The sequence below is a fragment of the Protopterus annectens genome, chromosome 14.part0 (assembly GCF_019279795.1).
Source record: "Protopterus annectens isolate FY-2018-M chromosome 14.part0, PAN1.0, whole genome shotgun sequence".
In the NCBI taxonomy this organism is placed as follows: domain Eukaryota; kingdom Metazoa; phylum Chordata; order Ceratodontiformes; family Protopteridae; genus Protopterus; species Protopterus annectens.
In genome coordinates, this window is record NC_056748.1 from 240,859,985 (window position 1) to 240,882,482 (window position 22,498).

General features: G+C 37.0%; 1 long non-coding RNA gene across 1 annotated transcript in view; it reads right to left on the bottom strand.

The window, feature by feature from the left end:
• The window catches only part of LOC122788781, a 38,241-nt gene extending 15,868 nt beyond the window's left edge, over positions 1 to 22,373 (bottom strand). The window contains exon 1 of the long non-coding RNA XR_006362731.1: positions 22,225 to 22,373. This is a non-coding gene — a long non-coding RNA (uncharacterized LOC122788781). The remainder of the gene's footprint in view (positions 1 to 22,224) is intronic.
• Positions 22,374 to 22,498: the final 125 nt, after the last annotated feature.

Sequence of the window (22,498 nt, forward strand, 5' to 3'; positions counted from 1 at the left end):
AGTATGCAATAAGTTATTTTGTTCTAACATTCACATAAAATCATTATTTGCACAATATGTTCTATAGTTGTGAATCAATCTGTAAATCTTTAAAATTGTATTTTAAACAGTCTACCTTAGACTGTCTGACTTTTTTTTAATAAATTAAGCATTTCTCTACATACTCACATAAGTGAGTCTTAAAGCCTGCCCATTTTACACTAAGTCTAACTGATAAAACAGCCAGCTCCAGAAAAAAAAAATGTAATTGGTAATTAATAAAATCAGACACTTATGGCTAATCCAATGAGACAAAATTACATTTCCACATGATGATGTTGAAATATTAGAATGGAAGTCTAAGAACACCGTAACACAGAATGGTCGGGCACAAATCAAATGACATGAGAAGCCTGGCTGACTTCAAAAAGAAGGATTTGTGAATAGCAAAAAAAAAAAAAAAAAATAACATGGACCAGAACTTGTAGATATGTGTAAGTAAGGTTAAATCTTTAAATCTTTTTGGTAGGGTATAACAATATCCAATACAGCATCAGTTTTAGGAATATTAGTTTTTTTTTTTTTTTGGCCCTGGGGGGATGTAAAATCAAGTTCCAGCCCACACCACCTCCAAAAAAAATGCAATTACTACCCTTACAATGAGTGTGCACATTATGTAGCATAATAAGAAAACTAAGGTAAGGGAACAAAAGTTCTATAATGCACATGGCTGCGGAATCCCCACGGTCGAGTGACCTCTGAAAGACATGCGTAAATGAGCATGCCTTCGCTGAAGGTTGGGCGTTGGGCTGGCAACTCGGCACCATAAAAATCTACTGCCAATCATTAGCAGACCGGAGTTTTGCTGTGGTGACCCCTAACCGGGAAAAGCCGAAAAGACAAACAACAACAACAAACAACAACATGACTGTGGAAGTCATAATGCAAAGAAAAAGTAGTAAATTAAAATATTTATAACTATTATAACCATGCCTGAAGAAGCTCTAAAAGTATCACCAAGTTCAAGAAACTTAAAACAACTCTTACTAATAGTATCCCACTGTCCCTTAGAAGATGAGGGTCTTGTAAACAACAATCTTGCAAAACAATTAAAAAAACAAATCATAAAAGTGTCTCCTGTTAGCTAACTTTTGAAGACCATAAACATTCTGGGAAATATTCACCTAGGTGATCACATACAAATTTAAAATGAAAATGTGCATTGTGTCCAGTATGAACCAGATCCTGATATGCTACACAACTATTAACACCAAACAACTGAGGCAACATGAAATAAGGCAAATAAGGAAGCATCCTATAGTTTCCCAACAAAAAGTATGGATAATATCTGTATAAAAACTAGCATAAAATAAATAATTTTGTTCATGAACCCCTTTATCCCCCTTGACACAATGAACAGACTACTTTTGGCTTATGTCCAACACTTTATTGCCAGACCACAAACATAATACGGAATCATCAACAGAATCTCAATGTTATAATAATAAAATTGAACAAACTACATAACATACATCTGATGGAAACAGCAGCATTACCAGAACACTCACTCATGAGAGTCATGTCCTTTACAGCTCCCTATCATGACAGAACACAGCAGAAACGCCCAGGAAAGCATCCATCACTGCTCACTACTGAAGTGAAACCAGATAAGACCTCAAAAAAGGAAACACAAAAAAAAACACACAAGGCTGCCTACATGGCAGCATGTAACTCCCTTTCCTCTGTTAGCTAAACTAAATTAATCATCAGTAACTTACATACTCTTAACAACCTCCTCAAGTTTTCTGTTTATAACTGGAAATACTACCAATAAAAAGATCAAGACCCAAGTTACTTAAGTGAACAACATGCCTTCTAAACTATATTGAATTTTTATCAACCAAATCCCAATGCTTGTCTACAAAAAACAAACATAAAGAAAAAGATGCTCCAGACACCCTATGATTAATAGCATGCACAGAGGGATGTGTCACAGTGGAGGTGGGGGCATTACCCTCACAATGCTATTGTGTGATTCATAGAGGGATGTGTCACAGCTGAGGTGGGGGCATTACCCTCACAATGCCATTGTGTGCCAACCTAATAATGTCTTGTTAGTGGAAGGTAAGGATTAACATAGAACCCCCTCCTGACCCCCCACCCTGCAGACCACAGTATAATAGCTCCTCACCTTGCCTGATCTCTCTCTCATCACATGACAGTTCACACATTTTAGAACCTGCATATGAGGCTTCTGGCTGCTACCACTGTCTAAGACCTGTTCCATAATGGAAACCCTTCTGATGCAAGACATACCAAGGTCCAACAAGGTTCAGCAATCAGAGAAAATGAGAAAATACAAGCACTGGCAATAGGACAGCCAGGTGTGAACAGCTGTGGAGTGCAAAAAATAAATGCATAACTTAAATTCACCAATGAGTATATCATCTGGGATATCTACATTCCTTTTAGCAAACCAGATTGAAACACGAGTTATGATTGGGAAGGCTCTAACTAGAAAAGCATGTAATTTTAGCTGTAATTCTTCAAGCTATTGACATATGGATAACCATAATCAAATCAAATAAAAAGCAAGAGGACTTGAAAAGAATTTAAAAAATCCCATGTCAAAAATGCCATTGTCAAAAAATAAGCACATAAAAATAACATTATATAATGCCAAAAAATGTTAATATAAAATATGTTTAAATAGTTTAAAGTTTGTGCATAAAAACAACAGATTTTTTTTTGAAAATCAAAAGTCTGAATGAAGGTGACAAATTAATATCTCATGGGCATTATTATCTTATTTGTCTCTAAAGCAATACGAGTCTTAGTGCTGTTTCATGTAAATGAGGGATTGTTTAGAAACCGATGAGCAATTAACAGAAGATCATGGCTATTGAGTCATCCATCAACAGAAGACCATGGTTATTGAGTCATCTATTTACAGATGATCATGGTTATTGAGTCATCTATTAACAGAAGATCATGTTTATTGAGTCATCTATTAACAGAAGAGCATAGTTATTGAGTAATCTATTAACAAAAGATCATGGCTATTGAGTCATCCATCAACAGAAGATCATGGTTATTGAGTAATCTATTAACAGAAGATCATGGTTATTGAGTCATCTATTAACAAAAGATAATGGTTATTGAGTCATCCATTAACATAAGATCATGTTTATTAAGTAATCTATTAACAGCAGATTGTGATTGTTGAGTAATCCATTAACAGAAGATCATGACTATTGAGTCACCCATTAACGGAAGATCATGGTTATTGAGTAATCCATTAACAGGAGATTGTGGTTATTGAGTAATCCATTACAGAGGGTTATGGTTATGGAGCAATCTATTAACAGAAGATCATGGTTATTGAGTAAGCCATTAACAAAACATCATGGTTATTGAGTAAACTATTAACAGGCAATCGTGATTTCCTTGAACAATGAGATCTTCTATGGAATAGGTAGATTTGAAATTCCAAGACAAAAAAAAAAGCCAGCAGAAAAGATTAGTTCATAAGAACCACATATAACAAGGTTATTTCTCTAATTCCTATCTTCAGTTCAAACACCTTTTCATATTAAGTATTAATAGCTCTCTAAGCCTTAAGTAGTTTTTCCTCCAGGGATTTAGATGAATCTTCCTGTCCAGAAACTCTTCCTTCTACTTCCTGTAACCTTGAAGAAAGAACAGCAGTAACACTCTTGCTATCTTCTTATTCAATCAAAAGTTTTGGTAAAGACTCATGAATAGGCAAGATAGTGACTTTCAAGTCCTGACGAATAATGGTAGGTTTCAGTTTAGATCTGGGGTATTTAGGAAGTTTTATGTCAATCTAAGTAGAAGTCACATTGTGACTGTTAATACTAAAACACATAAGCTTACCACTGTTCTAATTTGTAACTGATGGAAACAGTCTGTGCTTAAAAGAAATTGTTTCCCCTAGGGTCCATAACTTATCATTGGGTGATATCCAGAAAGAAGGTGCATAAGCATGCTGGGCTGGTACATGGTCTATAACATGTACCAGAGCCCTGCACAATTTCAGAAAGGGACTTGTGGACAATGGAGTATCTATATACGTTACTATATACCTGGTGGAGAAAAGGTGTGCAGGAGGTATGCAAAAGAGGGCAAAAGCGCCACTGTCCATGATTCACAAGCCTGTGATTTGTAGACTGCAACTGCATGCTAACCACAGCAAGTTCTTACCACACATCCTCGAGGACTGTGGCACACTGATGATGTTGTATAGCAAACAACCACTTAGGAACAACAGCAGAGAACATGCACAGAACATGTCACTATGTAGAGGAACATAGAATGCTGCAACTCTGCCCTTTTGGAAGGTACACCATGCTTATCAACATGTTAATACACTCTAAAATTGCTGTCCACTTATATATGAAGACATAACAATGCAGACACAAAAAGGAAATATGTACACCAGTAAAAATCCTCATTTCCATTATACGCAAATGAGACCTGCTCTGTTGTCATAGCTACAGAGGCTAACATTTTTCTGACTTGTTCCTTAATATGACAGTGGAGTGGGTCATAGACCAGATGTGCTGCCATTCCTTTTCTTACTGTGCATTGTACCAGCTCTGCCAGTCTAGCACTATGGCTGACGGTCTACACCTGTTGTAACAACCGATAGCAATGCCATGTCTGCTGTTGACAACTTCAATCAATACAAGGGGTCGTGGGTAGAACAAAAAAGAGAATACATGACTTTGCAATAATTTCTCACAGATGTTTGATTATTACTTTCTTTCCTTCATTTTTCCGATAATTTTTAGCAAAAATTGATATAACTTGCATAGCTTTCTCTGTTCAATGAACACATATTGCCAGACCTGAGGCCTCCCACTGCTGCTGTACATCTAGAGATTCTGCTCTCCTTTTCTTCCCTTCCATGGTCTTTACCCGACATTACCTCTGATTTTGGATTAGACATTTTTTATCTACAGAAAACAGCCCCAACACTGGCACGTTTATTATTTGATACCATCAACATCCATTCTTTTATTAAGTGATTTGTGTTGATTTATTTTTAATTTGCTTTTGCCTTTTCTACAGTTTTATAATCTGGTAAATCTATCAGTGAGAGTCAGAGTACTGAAAAGGTCATTGGTGAGAGTCAGAGTGCTGAAGAGGTCATTGGTGAGAATCAGTACTGAAGAGGTCATTGGTCCTGAGCTACAATGCTGAAGGCTTTCATCTGAATCACATTAACCCCAATGGGCATATAATGTGACCCCCTAACCACCTCACTTAGGGATCATGATTAATTTCTATATTATACATGCTCATTGGTCACTCATTGGTCCACCTGTTTACATTATAACATTAGCAAGATTCTCCTTGTGATGTTGTCATCAGCTTTTGATCTGCTCTTAAAATGAATCAGATTATAAATATGATCATCACATTTTTTTAGCATGCCCTACTGGCTGATGAAACTTTCAGATAACTGTTAATCTAATAATGAAAAGCACTTGGTGGATACAGAAATTAACCACTATGATGAATATTAGTGTAATACAATTAATTAACCACTTTCATCAAAGATAGACTTCATAAGAAATAATATCAGTTAAAATATCAGTGCTTAAATACAAGCATTGACCAATCAGTTTGTAAAATCAGTTAACACATTAAACATCAAATTTAATCCTTTAATAAGACTCCATTATTTAATAGCATGCCTTCTATCCCTTAAAAAAAACATTTGATGTTTATTGTTTTGCTCAACTCAGGAAAATGATCAGCTGCCAACTTGGTCTGCCACTCTGTTTCCTTCATTTCTACCATATTTTTATAATTACCTCCTATTAGGTCCAAGGGGACTTGTTCTAACATTGCAAACAGAAATTTTTTGCACTTACTGCACCCACCAGAATGTTTGAATAGTCCATTGTTAGTGTTGTTAGTTTTAATTGAATATAAATGATCCTTACTTTTCTTAACGACTCCTTGTGGTCATGCCTATATAGAAGGCTTGACATTTGGAACATAACCCTATATAAATAACTCCCTTTGAAAGACAATTAAACCTCCCTAAAATTTTAACAGTATGTTTTAGCTGTTCTAAAAATAACATATGGCCCCTCATATATAAATCTACAAGCTGTACAGGAGTCACATTTGAAAGTTCCTAACCTCTTGTGTGTAATTGGTAGGAAAGTTTTAGTACTGTCACCTTGTAATAACTGTTTAACACTAAAGTTCTTTTTATATACAAATGATGTGTGCCTTCCTAAACATTAAGCAGCTTGCTGTTGCTTTCAATAAGTTTCCAATTACTGCAAATAACTTTAATAAAACACCTGTCAACTGACATATCTATCTATACAGCTGCCATATTATTACTGTTACACGTTTTACTATTTGTTTTCGTTCATTATTATCCTTTTTTTCATTTTTTGTTCAATTTTATTGTACTCTGCAACTAAAATTGGTGCAAAGTGATATTTTCTTTTCAAACAAACCTCATCTGATGTCTTTTTCCAAGAAATCCAAATTGTGACCTTTAGCGTAAAATAATGAGGTTATAAAATCAACCTCATTATCAAACTCACTAGCTCTACTTGTCATCCTAGAAGGCCTGATATAGCGTCCCCTAGGAATGTTCTTTTTTATAAAGTACAGATGATTGCTTCTATAATGAAGGCATCCATTGGAAAAAGTAGTTTTATGATCAATTCTACTTTTGAAGATTTCTTGCTGTAAATGCCATTCTAGCCAAATATCTAGAAAACTAACATTTCCTGTTTCCCCTAAATTAATTCCAAAAACACGGAACTTTGATTCATGCTATCTATAAAATGCTGATGTTCATCTGTGGTAACTTTGAAGATAAAAAAAACAGGTCATCCATGAACCTTTTATAGTAAATAAATTTGCCAAAATATTTTAGTGTTGGCAAGACTTTCATTTCCCACCATCCTAAGACAAAGTTGGCAAAGGCAGGAGTTACCACAGACCCCATTGCCATGCCTTTTATTTGTTTACAATAATTTTTATAAAAAAAAAAAAGAATATCTAAAAAGATTTCAAGTAAAGCACAATAGAAATTAATCAAACTGTTTGTGGTGTTAGTGTATTTATCCAAAAATAACCTGACAAATCCAATCCTCACATCTTGTGGTATACTTGTGAATAGTGACATAATATCTGCAGTCATCATATAGTTGTTTCCATCCTTATATTTATATTTGCCATTGAATTCATGTAAACTTTCTAAGAAATCCCAGGAATTATGAACATAAGAGGGCAGTTGTTGAACCAAAGTGTTCAAGACGGTGTCTAAAAATAAAGAGATTCCCTCTGTAATGTTATTAGGAGCGGAAACTATTGGCCTGAAAGGAGGTTGGGTCACACTTTTATGTATTTTCATATGCTGAGTAACACACCAGTCTTAGGATTCTGTAGTAACAAAAAATTGCACAACTCCACAATAATATCACCGTTCATTAAGAATTCATATAAACAAGTGCAAATAAATTTATAACTTTTATATATGTCATTTAACAAAGTCATAATATATTCACCTGAATTACTTAACAAACTTCCCATAGCTAAGTTCTAAGCTTTCATATTCACGATGACCAACCCACTACCTTTGTCGGCTTTCATAAATCTTACTTCTCTAAGATTCCTGAATTTATTCAAAGCTTCCTTTCCTTTGTGACTCAAATTAAAAAAAAAAAGGATTCTTAACTTTTTTATTTAAATTTTCTCTAATATCACTGTCACAAAGTGATTGGTGAATGCTTGTATTTAAACACTGATTTTTTTAACTGGTATTTTTTCTGATGATGTCAATGTTTGACAAAAGCAGCTAATTAAATGTACTACATTAATATTCATTGTAGTGGCTCGATTCTGTATATGCCAAGTGGTTTTCATCCTTAGTGTTGGTTTTTACTACTATTTGGGAATAGTGTCTTGCTTGTGTTATTACCTGTTAATCTTCTTCAACCAAGTAGTCTGAAGACTTTTCATCAAGAGTCCAGTTTCACTGTGGACCCTTTCCATATCATCAAAACTAGTTGGTTCTGAGGTCATTTAGTACCTGAGTCAGCTATGAAACCACTGAACTCATCACAGAATTCATTTGTCTTATGAAGGGTTGTACTTTGTTTAGGTAATTATCTCTGTCATTCATGTAGGAGTATATATTTTTGATCTAGTATTCCAACTTTGTATAGGTACCACAGATGTGCTGGTGAAGACAGCATTCTGGTTTAATCAGCATTTCTTTCATTTTAGTCTTGGGGTCCAATTATCTAGGTTACCCAATGATGATCTGACCCATTTCAGAGATTTCAGGATTGTTTGTTTTTGTAACCTGATTCTTGCTGTGGATCAGCGTTTAGAGGAGACCACTGACAATTTTTATTTTATTTTTATTTTATTTATCCTTTGTTGACCAGGTTATTCCCACTAGGTTAGTGGCCTGTTTTTGAGGAAGACCCAAGGTGGTATTTATACTACTTGAGGAAAATTGTCCAGGGCATCAGACAACTTTTCCTACTCTTTTTGATAGGTGACTTAGGATCTTTTACATCCACCAAAGCTACCACCAACTCAAGCAGATGGGACCTGAGTTTAACATCTCATCTGAAGGATGAAACACTCAAGAATGCAGCACCCCTAAAACTGCACTACAGTGTCAGCATTCCAATCACCTGGAGAGGGAATAGAACCCATAGTCATATGGATTTCCAGCACCAAATGTGAGCATGCTGTCTGTCGTGCTACTGACACTAATCCTAAATAGTTAAGTTTGGCTGACATTAGAGATGCTTTACATTAATGCCCCAGTCTATGTATGCCCAGTGCCTATAACTATTCATGAATGCTGATACAGTTGTTAGCTAATGGATTACACAGGAAACAGCATGGTTTGGAATGCATTTGAAGGCAAATACTCCAAATGGACGGCAAGAATCTTCTGATTGGTCATCTGATATTCTTCCAATCAAAAATCTTAGTTTATAATCCTGTCTCTTCTCCAGGGAATCTTTTGAAGTAACAAAGTATTCCCACCAAGCTTTTTTAGATCAAGGGCAGGTTTTACAGTCCAGCCTGGATTATGAACAAGGCTTATGAACATGAAGATGTGGTGCACTTTTTTATCGCTAAAATTTCCCATCTTCGTGGCTTTTTGTGACAGTGGTGTTATCCTCCATCCTTATGTCCTTGATCTGAGTTGGTGTTACCTGGGTTTGATAATACTTTGTGAATTATCAGAGCTATATATCTTAACTATTGTCTACTGACCTGAGATTGACAAGGCTAATTATAACAAGCCTAATATCTCTATATCTAGTTATCTCCCAGGGCTTTTCATCTTGTCTTTTAGAATGATGTTGTCACCTCAATACTGAATAAATAGTATTTTGAACAATATGGGGAAGCTATCATGCAATATTAATTGTTTGGCAGTGGTAGGATATCCACACCAAATATTAATTGTTTGATAGTGGTGAGTTAGCTACATCCCATACTAAATGGCTTGTAGTGGTGTGGATAGTGAATTCCTGTAGCTTGTGTACAGTGATCACAGAAGGTGTTTTTGTACTCTAAATCAGCCGCACAGTGAACACTGAGAGTTCAGATCACAATTGTTTTATTTTTTTTGTTAGCTTAGTTAGTAAGGGAGAGCAGGCAAGCATGTCAGCAGAGGAGTATGGCAAGCTGACAAGTAGCCAGTTGGCTGAGATGTGCCAGGCTAAAGGACTGGTGCATGGAAAACTGACTAAGGCAGACATGATTGCAGCTTTGGTCACAGCTGCATCAGAAAATAGCAACCAGGATGACAATCAGATGGGCCATGGAGATGTACAACACTCAGGGAATGGACAGCTCAACCTTTGTGCAGAGGACTTCAAAATCCAGCTGGAGCTAAAGAGACTTGAGTTGGAGGCCAGGAATTTGGAAATGGAAGCTGTGGAGAAGGAGAGGCAGTATGAAAAGGAGATGCTGACTCTCCGCCAGAGTCATGGAGGTAATGGGGAAGGGAGTAACTGGACCCCAGAAGCACAAAAGGTCAGTAAATTTCTTCCGCAGTTTACAGAGGGGGATAATTTTGACAGTTTCATTCATATGTTTGAGAGGGTATGTAAACAGTATGATGTTGATCAAAGGCTCTGGGTAAGGTTGCTGACCCCCTTACTCCAAGGTAAAGCTGTAACTGTGTTGTCCATGATATCTGATTGTGATTTTTTTGATAATACTGCTGTTAAGAATTGTTTGCTAGAATTTTTTAAGCTAACACATGAAACTGATAGGAAAACATTTCGTGAGCATAGATGCAAGGCAGATGAAAGTGTGTGTGAATATGTTGCTGAACTGAGCACTTATTTTCATAGGTGGGTGAGTGGATGTCAGATCACCACTTTTGAAGAGCTGGCAGACCATTTGGTGAAGTAAAAAGCCCTTAGCACTTTGTCTGAGGACATGAGGATCTGGTTAGCTGATAGACACTGTGCTACTTAAGATGAGTTGGGGAAGAAGGGAGACCTATATCTAGCAAGCAGAGCATCCATGCACAGGAAAGGGGCCCCCAGTACTACTCATGGGTCTAAAGGAACCTATGGTGGGCAGTCCAGACTGCCCCAACAGAATCCAACAGTAGCAGGGGAAGCCACTAGTCCAGGTAAATGTTCAGGACCTAGGGTTAAATTTATTGAATGCAATCAGTGGGGTGATGTGTCATATAGATGTCCATAGAGGCAAGGTGGGGAACAAATGGTGAGAGAAGCCAGTAAGTGGGAAGGACAAAATGCCAACAGTAGGTTGTCTTGAGAGTAAAAGGGTACCAAACTACTACCAGAGGTTGGTTATATCCTATCATAGTGAATGGCAAAGAGGCCATTGCTAAGAGAGACACAGCCTCTGACATAACCATTGTGAAGCCTGCAATGGTTACAGAGGAGCACTGCTTGCCTGAGCAGTCTCCTCCAGTCAGAGCTTTAGGAGGGACCCCATTCCAAATACTTTGGCTAGGATTCACCTTGACTGGGAGGGTGGAAAAGGAAGCCAGCAAGTAGGTGTGTTTGTGGATATCCCTGCAGATGTCCTAATAGGGAATGATTTTGATAATGCAGTGCCATGTGCTTATGCAGTTACATGCAGTCAGGCTTTGAGACAAGCATTTGGATCTGGTAGCCTGGGGGAGACCCAAGCAGAATGCACACTTGCAGCCAGGACTGGTGAGGTGGTTACTTCAGGGAGGGAGCTACCCTGTAGCAATGAGACTGAAGGTGAACCACAGCTGCTTGTGGGTACTGATGGTCCCTTGGACAGAGTGACTGTAAGGGCAGAGGTGAGTAGTAGTACCCAGGCTGACAGTGAGGCACTGCTGTCAGAGGATACCAGACTTCCTGTGGAAGGGGAGCTGGGGAGGGTTACAAAGAGAGAGTTGAGACAGGCTCATCTCTCAGATCCTACATTACAATGCCTGAGGCAGGTAGCTAGTGAGGCACCTGATTCTCAAGGGAAGGGGGATTCTGTATACTGGGACAAAGGGTTACTGTATAGAGAGTGGAGCCCTGAGGGAGGGCTAGCAGATGAGAGAATACAGCAGTTGGTAGCACCCAGAGCCTACCCTCTAGCACTTCTAGGCATAGCCCATGTTATTCCCTTTGCAGGTCATATGGACATAAAACATACAAAGAGATGTAATATGCAGAACTTCTATTGGCCTGGAATTTCCAGAGATGTAACAGGGTACTGCATGACCTGTGAGCAGTGCCAAAAGGTAGGCAAGAGACAAGGTGAAAGCTCCTTTGATGCCTTTGTTTGTGATTGAGGAGCCATTTCAGCGGGTAGCTATGGATATTGTGGGGCCTCTGAGTACCCCAAGTTCCACAGGAAAAAAGTATATCCTAGTGGTAGTAGATTATGCTACAAGATACCCTGAGTCAGTGGCTTTGTCCTCCATTGAGGCAGAAAAGGAGGCAAATGCTTTGTTAGAGATTTTCAGCAGGGTAAGTTTCCCAAATGAAATACTGACTGACAGAGGTGCCAATTTCATGTCAGACCTGCTGGCTTGTCTGTGGAAGTCCTGTGGGTGAAGCAGCTGAAGACCACCCCCTGCCATCCCCAGACTAATGGTCTGGTTTAGAGGTTAAACTCTACAGTCCGTGTCCACTCAAGTCTATGCTACGGGCATTTGCAGACCAGTTTAAGAGGGAGTGGGATGAATATTTGGCACATCTGTTTTTTCCTTACAGAGAGGTTCCCCAGGAATCCACAGGTTTTTCACGCTTTGAATTGTTGTATGTGCATAGGGTGAAGGGGTCTCTAGATTTAATTTGTGATGAGTGGGAAGGTGAGTATGAATCTCACAAGGAGTCTGTTGTGGCATATGTCCTAAACCTCAGGACAAGGCTCAGAGAACTCATGGGCTTGGCCCAGGAGAACCTGGTAGAAGCCCAACAGCAGAAAAATGTCTGGTATGACAGGAATGCTCGAGCTAGAAAGTATGTTGTAGGGCAGCAGGTAATGGTTCTCCTTCCTGTCAGACATAACAAGCTGCAGACAGCCTGGGGGGATCCTTCAAGGTGGTAAGAAAGGTAAATTGTGTTAACTACATAGTAGAACTGCTAGGCAGGAGGCAGGGGCACATATTCTACCATTTTAGCATGATGAAACCTTACCATGATAGGGAGGCCCCTGTGCTGAGTATTTGCAGTGGATTGCAGGATGAGTCTGAGAGATATCTGGTGACTGATCTCCTCAGTGAGGCTCGGACTGACACCTCAGTGGATGGGGTAGCAATGTCCCAGCAGCTATCTCCTACCCAGGTTTGAGAAATCCGAGCAGTGTTACAGGAGTTTGGGGACATGTTCACTAGGAAATCATGGTGCACCCACCTGCTGCAGCACCAGGTGGATACAGGACTCCAATGACCTATCAGGCAGTCCCCTTACAGGGTGCCTGAGAGAGTCAAACAGACTCTGAGGGAGGAGATAAAGGAAATGTTGGAACTAGGGGTAATACAAGAGTCCAGCAGTTCATGGGCCTCCCCACTGGTGGTGGTGCCAAAGAAGGATGGCAGGACAAGGTTCTGTGTGGACTACAGGAAATTAAATAGTCACACAGAGTCATATGCTTATCTCATGCCTAAGATGGAGGAAGCCCTAGAGCAGCTGGGTGGGGATAAGTATCTTACCACCATTGATCTTACCAAGGGTTACTGGCAGGTGACCTTGACTCCCAGTGCTAGAGAGAGGTCAGCCTTTGTGACTCCTTTTGGCTTGTATGAGTTCACAAAGATGCCCTTTGGGATGAAAAATGCCCCAGCAACTTTCTAGAGGCTGGTAGATCATATCCTAGCAGGAGCATGAGGGTTTGCTCTTGCTTACCTAGATGATATTGCCATTTACAGCCATTCCTGGCAAGAGCACCTTCAACATGTCAGGGAGGTGCTGGGCAGACTATAAAGGACAGGGCTGACCATTAAGCCCAGCAAATGTCAGGTGGGTATGGCAGAGGTCTCCTACCTGTGATATAGAGTGGGGAGTGGTAAGATCAGGCCAGAACCTGCCAAAGTGGAAGCCATTCATGCATGGCCTGCACCTGTTACCAAAAAGCAGGTGAGGACTTTCTTAGGGACAGCAGGGTACTACAGAAAATTCGCCCCCAGTTATAGTACCATAGCTGTTCCCTTCACAGACCTGACAAGGAAAAACAGGCCAGATAAGGTAGTGTGGACCATAGCATGTGAGCAGGCATTCCAGAAGCTTAAAGAAACTTTGGGAGGACCCCCTGTGTTAGCCAGTCCAGATTACAGCAAAGAATTTGTTGTGCAGGTGGATACTTCAAACCATGCTGTGACGGCTGAACTTAGCCAGATTCCTTCAGAGGGAGAAGAGCACCCAGTTGTTTATCTCAGTCGTAGGCTCCAACCCAAGGAGGAATACTATGCAGCTGTAGAAAAGGAATGTCTAGCCATAGTGTGGGCACTGCAGAAACTTCAGCCTTATCTGTATGGAAGGAAATTTACTGCAGTTACAGATTACAATCCCCTAACATGGTTACACTGAGCCAGCCAGCAAGATGCCAAGTTGCTAAGTTGGAGCCTAGGGTTGCAAGCATGTATGTCAGTTCAGCACTGCAGTGGGATTAGCATGTTCTCAAGACAGGGAATCGGGTAAGGTATACCCAGATAGACCTAACCCTTTCAAGCAACGTTTTTCAAGGGTCACTTGAAAAACTAGCTTGAGTTCTCAGGGTGGGGGGAAGATATGTGAAGGCTGGAAGCCTAGCTAGATAGAATTTTGTAAATAATTCTATGTCATTGTAAATATTAATGTAATCCACAGGCTGTTTTACAAATTTAAGAAAACTAAATGTATGAACACTATTATATGTTCTTAGCTTCAAAAATGTAACCATAGTGCTCCCTGCTGGAAGAAAGCTGATAAATAAAGCAGTGTATGACTGTTTGATCTCAAGCTCGGAGACAGGATGTCTGGACTAAGGAATTCTTTTTATTGTTTTATGACAAGTTAATTACTAAATTTTACATATAAAATGTCTTTTATTGCTGTGGCTTCCTGCAGGTGCAGATTACAAAAAGAAATGTAAAGTTTAAGTTCTGTGAGCCTGGGAAACTAAATCAGAACTGTTAAGAATTATTTAATCTGAAATGAATCAGCAGTACTGCGTTATCAATTTAAGGACAGAAAGAAATGAGAGCATTTTGTCTGAAGAACATCCACTCACCAGCACTTGCTTAGATCTGTATGTAAGTAGAATTGAGAATAGTAATTTCTCTTAGAGATAGAAATAGCCAGATTAGTCTAGTTGTTTTCTATATTTATGTCAGACTATTCTAAGGTATTTTTTAAAACATTTCCTGTGATTTCTGAACTCTGTAATGTCATTGTGTTGAAGTAATAAGTATTGTCTTGTGTTTTTATTATTAATTATTAAATATTTTTAAACCTTTCAACTGTGGCTGTTTTGTGTAAAGGCAATTTAAGCTCTTAGAGTACATTGCATGGATTTGGTGATACTGTCCAAGCCACTCCAATAGTTTATCCATGGGTCACACTATTTGGATAACAGTAATATTACACAGTGAAATTGGTCAACCTTTGGGAAGGGCCTTATAGTAGCTGATATTAGTGGTTGGTGGCGGTGATTTCTACTTTATAGCCTGGAGAGAAGGAGGCATAGATGGAGAACCTGTGCCAGCCTTCCCCAGGAGTGTTTGTATTTAACTCATATCTCAAAGTGTGTGTGTGTGTGTGTGTGTGTGTGTGTGTGTGTGTGTGTGTGTGTGTGTGTGTGTGTGTGTGTGTGTATGTGTGTGTGTGAGTGTGTGTGTGTGTGTGTGTGTGTGTGTGTGTGTGTGTGTGTGTGTGTGTGTGTGTGTGTGTGTGTGTGTGTGTGTAAGCTACTTGAGCAGGGACATGAAGCACTGGTTGGACAGAGAGGGTGCTGAAGGTTTTGGCTTGACCACTAGGCTGAGATCTGTACCCTATAGCTGTGCCAGTGGGGAGTCTTGTTGGGGATAAGGAGAGAAAGGGAGAAACCAGCCCCAGACTGACTGTGATGTATCAACAAGTACATGTTCCTAGATATAGCCTCAGGGCATGCAAATAAAAAACAATTTTTTTGCAAGGGGCAAGACCCCTGCACCTATCATGTGGGGGTTGTACCTCCTCACCCCTGTTACTTAAATATACCAATTTCAAGATCACACAGTGCCGGGCATTCCAGTGATCTCTCACAAAAGTCAACAGCTTTCCTATTGACCAAATTCAGAAGGCAGAAAAGCTGTTGACCTAAACACCTGTCAACTAATTAAAGTAGAACCGTATATACTAACCTGAATCCCTCCATAGTGCAGGACTACAGCAAGTATAAAAGTTGTTTATAAAGTGATTTAACAAATTACAGGGATAGTGGGATGAATTTGATGGTTTAATGTCATACTTACACTGTCGCCTCCCAGTAAGACGCTGTCCGGTTCGATTCTCAGCTAGACCATCTTCTGCGTGGAGACATGCGTGAATGGGCATACCTTCGTTGAAGGTTGTGCATCAGGCCTGGCAAGCTGGTACATAAAAATCAACTGCCAATCATTAGCGGACCGGAGTTCCGCTGTGGCGACCCCTAACCGGGAAAAGCCGAAAGACACAAACAAATGTCATACTTACACTTGATAATCTAGTAATTCTGTTTCTGCAACACAGGCAGTGATCAGCTGTTCCATTACAGTGCAGCTGGTGAAAAGATGCACTAATATTGTAGCTGGAATTCATTACATGTCAAAAATGGAGCTCTAAGTGCTAGTGTTAGATCTTAACTTCAACTCCCTACACACTGTCACCCAACTAACAACAACCTACAGGAAATTTACATTCCATCACTGCTAAACTAATCCCACAATATAGTCCAAATTGTTAATAAGGTATACTGGAAAAATGGTTGAAATGCAAACCAACCAGTATACAAAGATGTTTCTGAAAATTATTCCATCATTATACACTGGCCAGTTTGAGTTTCAGTAATGCTATTATAGTATAACTGCTAAATGGTTCCAAAGCAATACATTAGTGATCAATACTAAACAGTGTAGTGACACAACTGAGACTGCCAATATATAAACATCAAAGCTCAAAACACATTCAACACTCTATTAGTGCTTTCACATAAGTGCTTGCATCACTTTCCTCATGGTACCATTTCTAAGCACACACATATGTAGCCATGCACACACATACACAGACCTACACACACACACAAACGCACACACACACACACACACACACACACACACACACACACACACACACACACACACACACACACAAGCAGTCACAAGTACAAGTGCACAAATAATGGCATGATACAGCCACAATAGCCAAGGGGATAGTTAATTAGTACCATATCTTTGTCCTGGTCTTACTTTCCTAGTTTCCCCATAAAAAAATGATGCTAAAAGACTGAGCCTTATTTAATTGTAAAAAAAAAAAAAATAAGTAAATAGACAAATAATCAATACATAAAAAACTGTTTGACTGAATATACCATGTACAAATTGTGTTACAAAATATATACATATTTTAATACAAACTGATTATATGTTTTTAGGCATTCATCAACAATTATGCAATGATTCCCATCTGGCAAATGATAATAATATGCTATAAATATGTTACATATGCTACTTCAAAACCTAGAAAGCAAGCCCTGCTGTTAAAAATTGTAGTTTTTTGTATTTGGCATGTGTGAAACTCGACTGTGGCATTTATAATAGGGAGTATAGTTATGGGCAATAAACCAGATAAAACTAAACAAAAAAAAAACATATGCATATATTCTTCAAATTGTTACCCAGTATATAGATGCTGATGTTATTTGGAAGCTTGTGCAGATGTAGTAATATCTATAGACTTGTACAGCTTCGGCAAGTGACAAAACGAAACAGCAAAGTAAAGTAGCAAGCCTTGGAAAAGTGATACTTTGTCCTTTGTTCTTTAGTCCTTGGTGTGCTGCAATATTTCATAACAAAAAGGAGTGCTTTTCACACAGATATCTCATATATATATATATATATATATATATATACATTTTTTCTAATTTATTGAGGTTTAAAACAGTTGTTTCCGCTGTCATGAGCAACCAAATGACTGTATTTAGCAAATATCTGACATATTATTATTATTTGTCATAATTTATCAAAATAACTATAGTGTTATAATATCTCAGTATTATGCACACACACACACACACACACACACACACACACACACACACACACACACACACACGCGCGCGCGTGTGCACGTGCATGCGCTCGCAGACATATAATACAGAAAAAGAAACCTCTTTAATTCATAGTAAGATATATTTACTTCACTTTTGCCTTCAGTGGTTGGAGTAAGGCACCTGCAAATAAAAAAATCCATTTGTATATGATTAATTGTAGTGTGTCATGTACCTTAAAAACATGATCTCAATGTGTAGCAATTTGAAAATATTTTACTTTCATTGCTAATTGAATAATGTGTTTATATAAACAGTGAATTCATTTTATTTAAAGAACTGCAAATAACATTAATAAATTACATTCCTGTGTTGCTCAGCAAAAGTCTGACAATTATGTTAAACATTTTGAAATGTCATAAACTACAAAATGGCTCTGCCAAGACACAGCATACCAGCCAACAAAAAAAAATAAATTTTGCATTATTTTGCTAATTTTAAATCACAATATTTATATTGAATAAATATTGCATCACTTCAGGCTTAAATAGCAGTAAACACTTGGCATTATTCTTAGATTACCTCTCTCATCATGATAGAAAGAACAAATCTGAATGCTTTATCTTTTCAGAAATATAAAATGACAATGTGTACATTTGATGCAAAGTGCTCTAAATATATTTTAAAATGTAAATTGTAGAGAACAAGAAGTATAAACTATTGGCTTTGTCAGTAGTGCTGAGATGGATGTACCATCAGTATTAGGTACCACAAATAAATATGTATCCATATATAGTATATATGGCCATAAGTATTAAATTCTCATAATATGAGGATGGAATGCTTATAACTAATTTTTTTCCAGTCACACTAAACAAATTATTAACTTTAAACAGTTTATTTGATTGCTAAAAAGTCAAATTCCACATTAACATATGCAAAATGCAGCATGGCACGCATTCTGCAAATGTTACATTTTATATGTGAGGAAAACGAACAGTGCACCTATTTAGAGCATTTCTTAATATGAGGAATTGAAATATGAATTATGTTGAAAATTGACATAAATAATAATAGTAGAAAATAATAAGTAATAATGAAATAACTTGCAATATTCTTAGTGAGTTATATTTTAAAAGTATAACTTGATAAAACTGCATTAATGTAATGCTACATAGAAATATAATGTATGTATGTGTGTTTTATACATGCACACACACACACACACACACACACACACACACACACACACACACACACACACCGTTAGTGAAATAACATAAGATATAATACATGCTGTAAGTAAAATAATAAAATAAAAATGGAAATGTACTATGTATGTATGGAGACAGAGAGAAAGATGTCCATGTATGTGCCTATATATTTCATTGTATAATTTAGGAATTTAATGTAGCTTAAAGATTCAGAATATTTATTTTATCATTTTATTCACAGACATTATTATAAGATATTTATTGCCAATGTTCAGACTTTCTTTACTTGTTTTATTACATTATTGTATTTGGTATGTTATATTTTTGACATGAATTCTGAAAGACAAATACATATCATATAACCTCTTTACATACTAAATATATGTTTTAGATAAGGTTTATGTTTATGTTTAATTTTACCACAGTTATTTAGTTACACTATGAATGGAAAGGTGAGTTAGTAACTTATAATGCATGCAAACTGTGTTCTGCCATGATCTACAGTGATAAAAATTTAAACTCTTAACTAAGTTAATCCTTATCGTATGATATTGTACAATATTTCTTTTACCTACATGTCATATGAATACAAACAGCCTCTAATTATTTATCATTTTACTAAACATTTTTCAAATACGTATGTTTTACATGAATAAATTCAATTACTGGGATTATTGGTTCAAAATTCTGATCAAAATGTAAGACGTTTCTAATAGCCATGTTATGAATTATGATACAGAGCAGAATAAAAAATTATTTATGATTTATTTTCTAGATATCTGGCTATATAGCTTACCACTTAAAAAAAACATAGCTTTAGAATTGTATGAAAACATGAGCTGCCTGTTACTGCTATGTCTTTGTAATCCAATAAAGATGTATAAAATATAGTACTGAGGACCACAGATATCATAACCTTATAATTCAGCTAAAGTTATTCATTATCTAATGAACAAAAGTAGCTCCAAGCAGCTATGGCAGTCATGATATATATACAGTCCAGGCAACTTCTTCTGGTACTGCAAAGCACAGAATAACAGAACAAAACCGGTACAGCAACCTAATGATCTAATGAATAACACAGTTCAAATAAAACAGAATTTAAAAAGCATAAATGTGCAGCAGACATTAAACAGTTTTAGTTTTTTTTTTTTGTTTTCTTTACTGTCTAATTTATAAATAAAATATGTGCATAGTTTTAAATAACCTGAAACTGTTTGGATTTGTAAAATGTAACTGAAGTAGTTCCAGAAATCAGTGGCACAGCATTTTCAATTAAATGCAAGTTATCAAAATGTTCTACATTGCTATTGTTAATATTTGAGTTTGACAATGCCATGGCAAGAATAATACGCTATATGTATGGAAATCTTTCAGTTGTATGGGAGCCATTCTAAAATATGGTGTGCTTAGATAAGTTTTTTGTACCATTTACTTTTTATGTATTTATTTAGCTATTATTTTATTAGCAATATTACTTAAAAAAGGCTAAACAAAATGTTTAAGAAAGAAAAAAAAAAGAAATGCTAGCAAGTGGAAATTTGCAATGTAAGCACAGGACAATCTTCCTGCATATTTTATTTGTATCATCCATTTAGAGGTCAGAGCTTAAACAGTACTTTGTTGGTATTATATTGCAAAATGAGTTGTAGCCGCAGTAACTTTGTCTTTATTTATAATTGCAGACAACTTAATAAAAATTAAGCCATGGGGATGTTGCAACTAAAATGAGTTTAATATTATTTCCCCTTATCTAACCTCTAAGGTTGTATCTCTTTAGAAAATAACTTTGTAATTTGCTATGTATTTTATAGTGGAAATAAAACTGCGTATTTGGAACAATTTGGCAAACAAATTAGACTGATCTGTAATATGCAATATAGTTATCTGTCCATTTTGTTTAAGTAATATCTTAAAGCTGCCGACATTTAGCGATGTATCAATATTCAGTTATCATTCTGAAGTGTCATGTAGATAATGTCTGATTAGTTACATCAGTATTATAATATGTATAAGCAGTTTTTCACATTTTCTAAAGCTGCCACGAGGAAAGAAAATATGCTGTTCATTGTGTGCATATTAACTGCTAAATACAGCTTCTGTACAGATTTAATTAAATATTTACAAAGGTATATATATTCAGTAAATGCATCCCTAAGCTGTAGGGTAAAATATGTTTTGTTTTGCAATCAAAATGATTCTGAAAGCAACAGCCTTCAACAAACACAGCAAGTCAACATTTTCTGTTGCTTTTTTAAGGACTTTGTTCTTTCTTGCTGACTCCCTGGGAATCTATACAATTATTGCCTATTTTAAGATAGTAAAAAATCTAAGCATCTTAATATATGCACCTGAGTGTGTGTGTATGTGTGTATTTCTATATATATTTATCTAAAAGTAAGCAACACACACATGGACTGTGTGTGTGGGTGTGTGTGTGTGTGTGTGTGTGTGTGTGTGTGTGAGTGTAGGTATGTACATTTGCATGTGTTCAAATGTGTTCAGCTTACAATGGGTTAAACCAGCATATCTGAGGGTGGCTGTAGTAAATCTGACATACTTAAATTGGAGAAACAATTTACATGCAGTAAAATGGAACCATAGTGTGAGATAACTCATAGCAAATATGTTTACCAGGATAATGAATGTGAAAATTGTTAGTTCAAAGTGTGCATATTAATCATACACTTTCCTCTTACAGTAGGTATACTATCTATAGCCAGTTCTTATCATTTCATATAGGATAATAAGTTAGGCTTTTCCTCTGAATTCTTTTGTTATCTATTAGTTGTCCCTTAGTTCCACATCAGAAAAGTATTGTAATCATGCTGTTTCTAACAGTTTCTAATACTAAAACAAGGACATAGACACAAACTCATGTACGTACACAGACACAGACGTTCAGATGGATAGACACTCACCAAAACACAAACACACACATGCAGACACGGACAACTGCATATGAAAACGTTAGTATAAGTGAATTGCATACGTACATTTTATACTGAAGTGACACCACCAAGAATTACTTGCGGGTTAACATGTTTCTCATTTTATCACAACTATCACAGCTGTTTCCAATATGACAGGCTTAGATGTGGACAATAAACTTTACATCATGACATTTTGGTTATTTCAGTTTTTTGTTCTTTATTTTCATATATATATATGTATATATATATATATATATATAGATATAGATATAGATATAGATATAGATATATATATATATATATATCTTACTTCCTATTGTAACAACAAGATCAAAGAAATTACTCACTTTTTCATGTCAATGTTCCTTAATGTAAAATGCTTCTATATTTTCAGTAGTTGCCACTGCTTCCTCATGAAATGTGACACTGGAACGCAAAACCCTTGCAAGTTTTGTGAAAGGCACATAATGGTGCTAATTTTAAAAGAAGCACAGACATTCTTGTATACACACACACACACACACACACACACACACACACACACACACACACACACACACACACACACACACACTTTCACATCACAAATATATGACACACACACACACACACACACACACA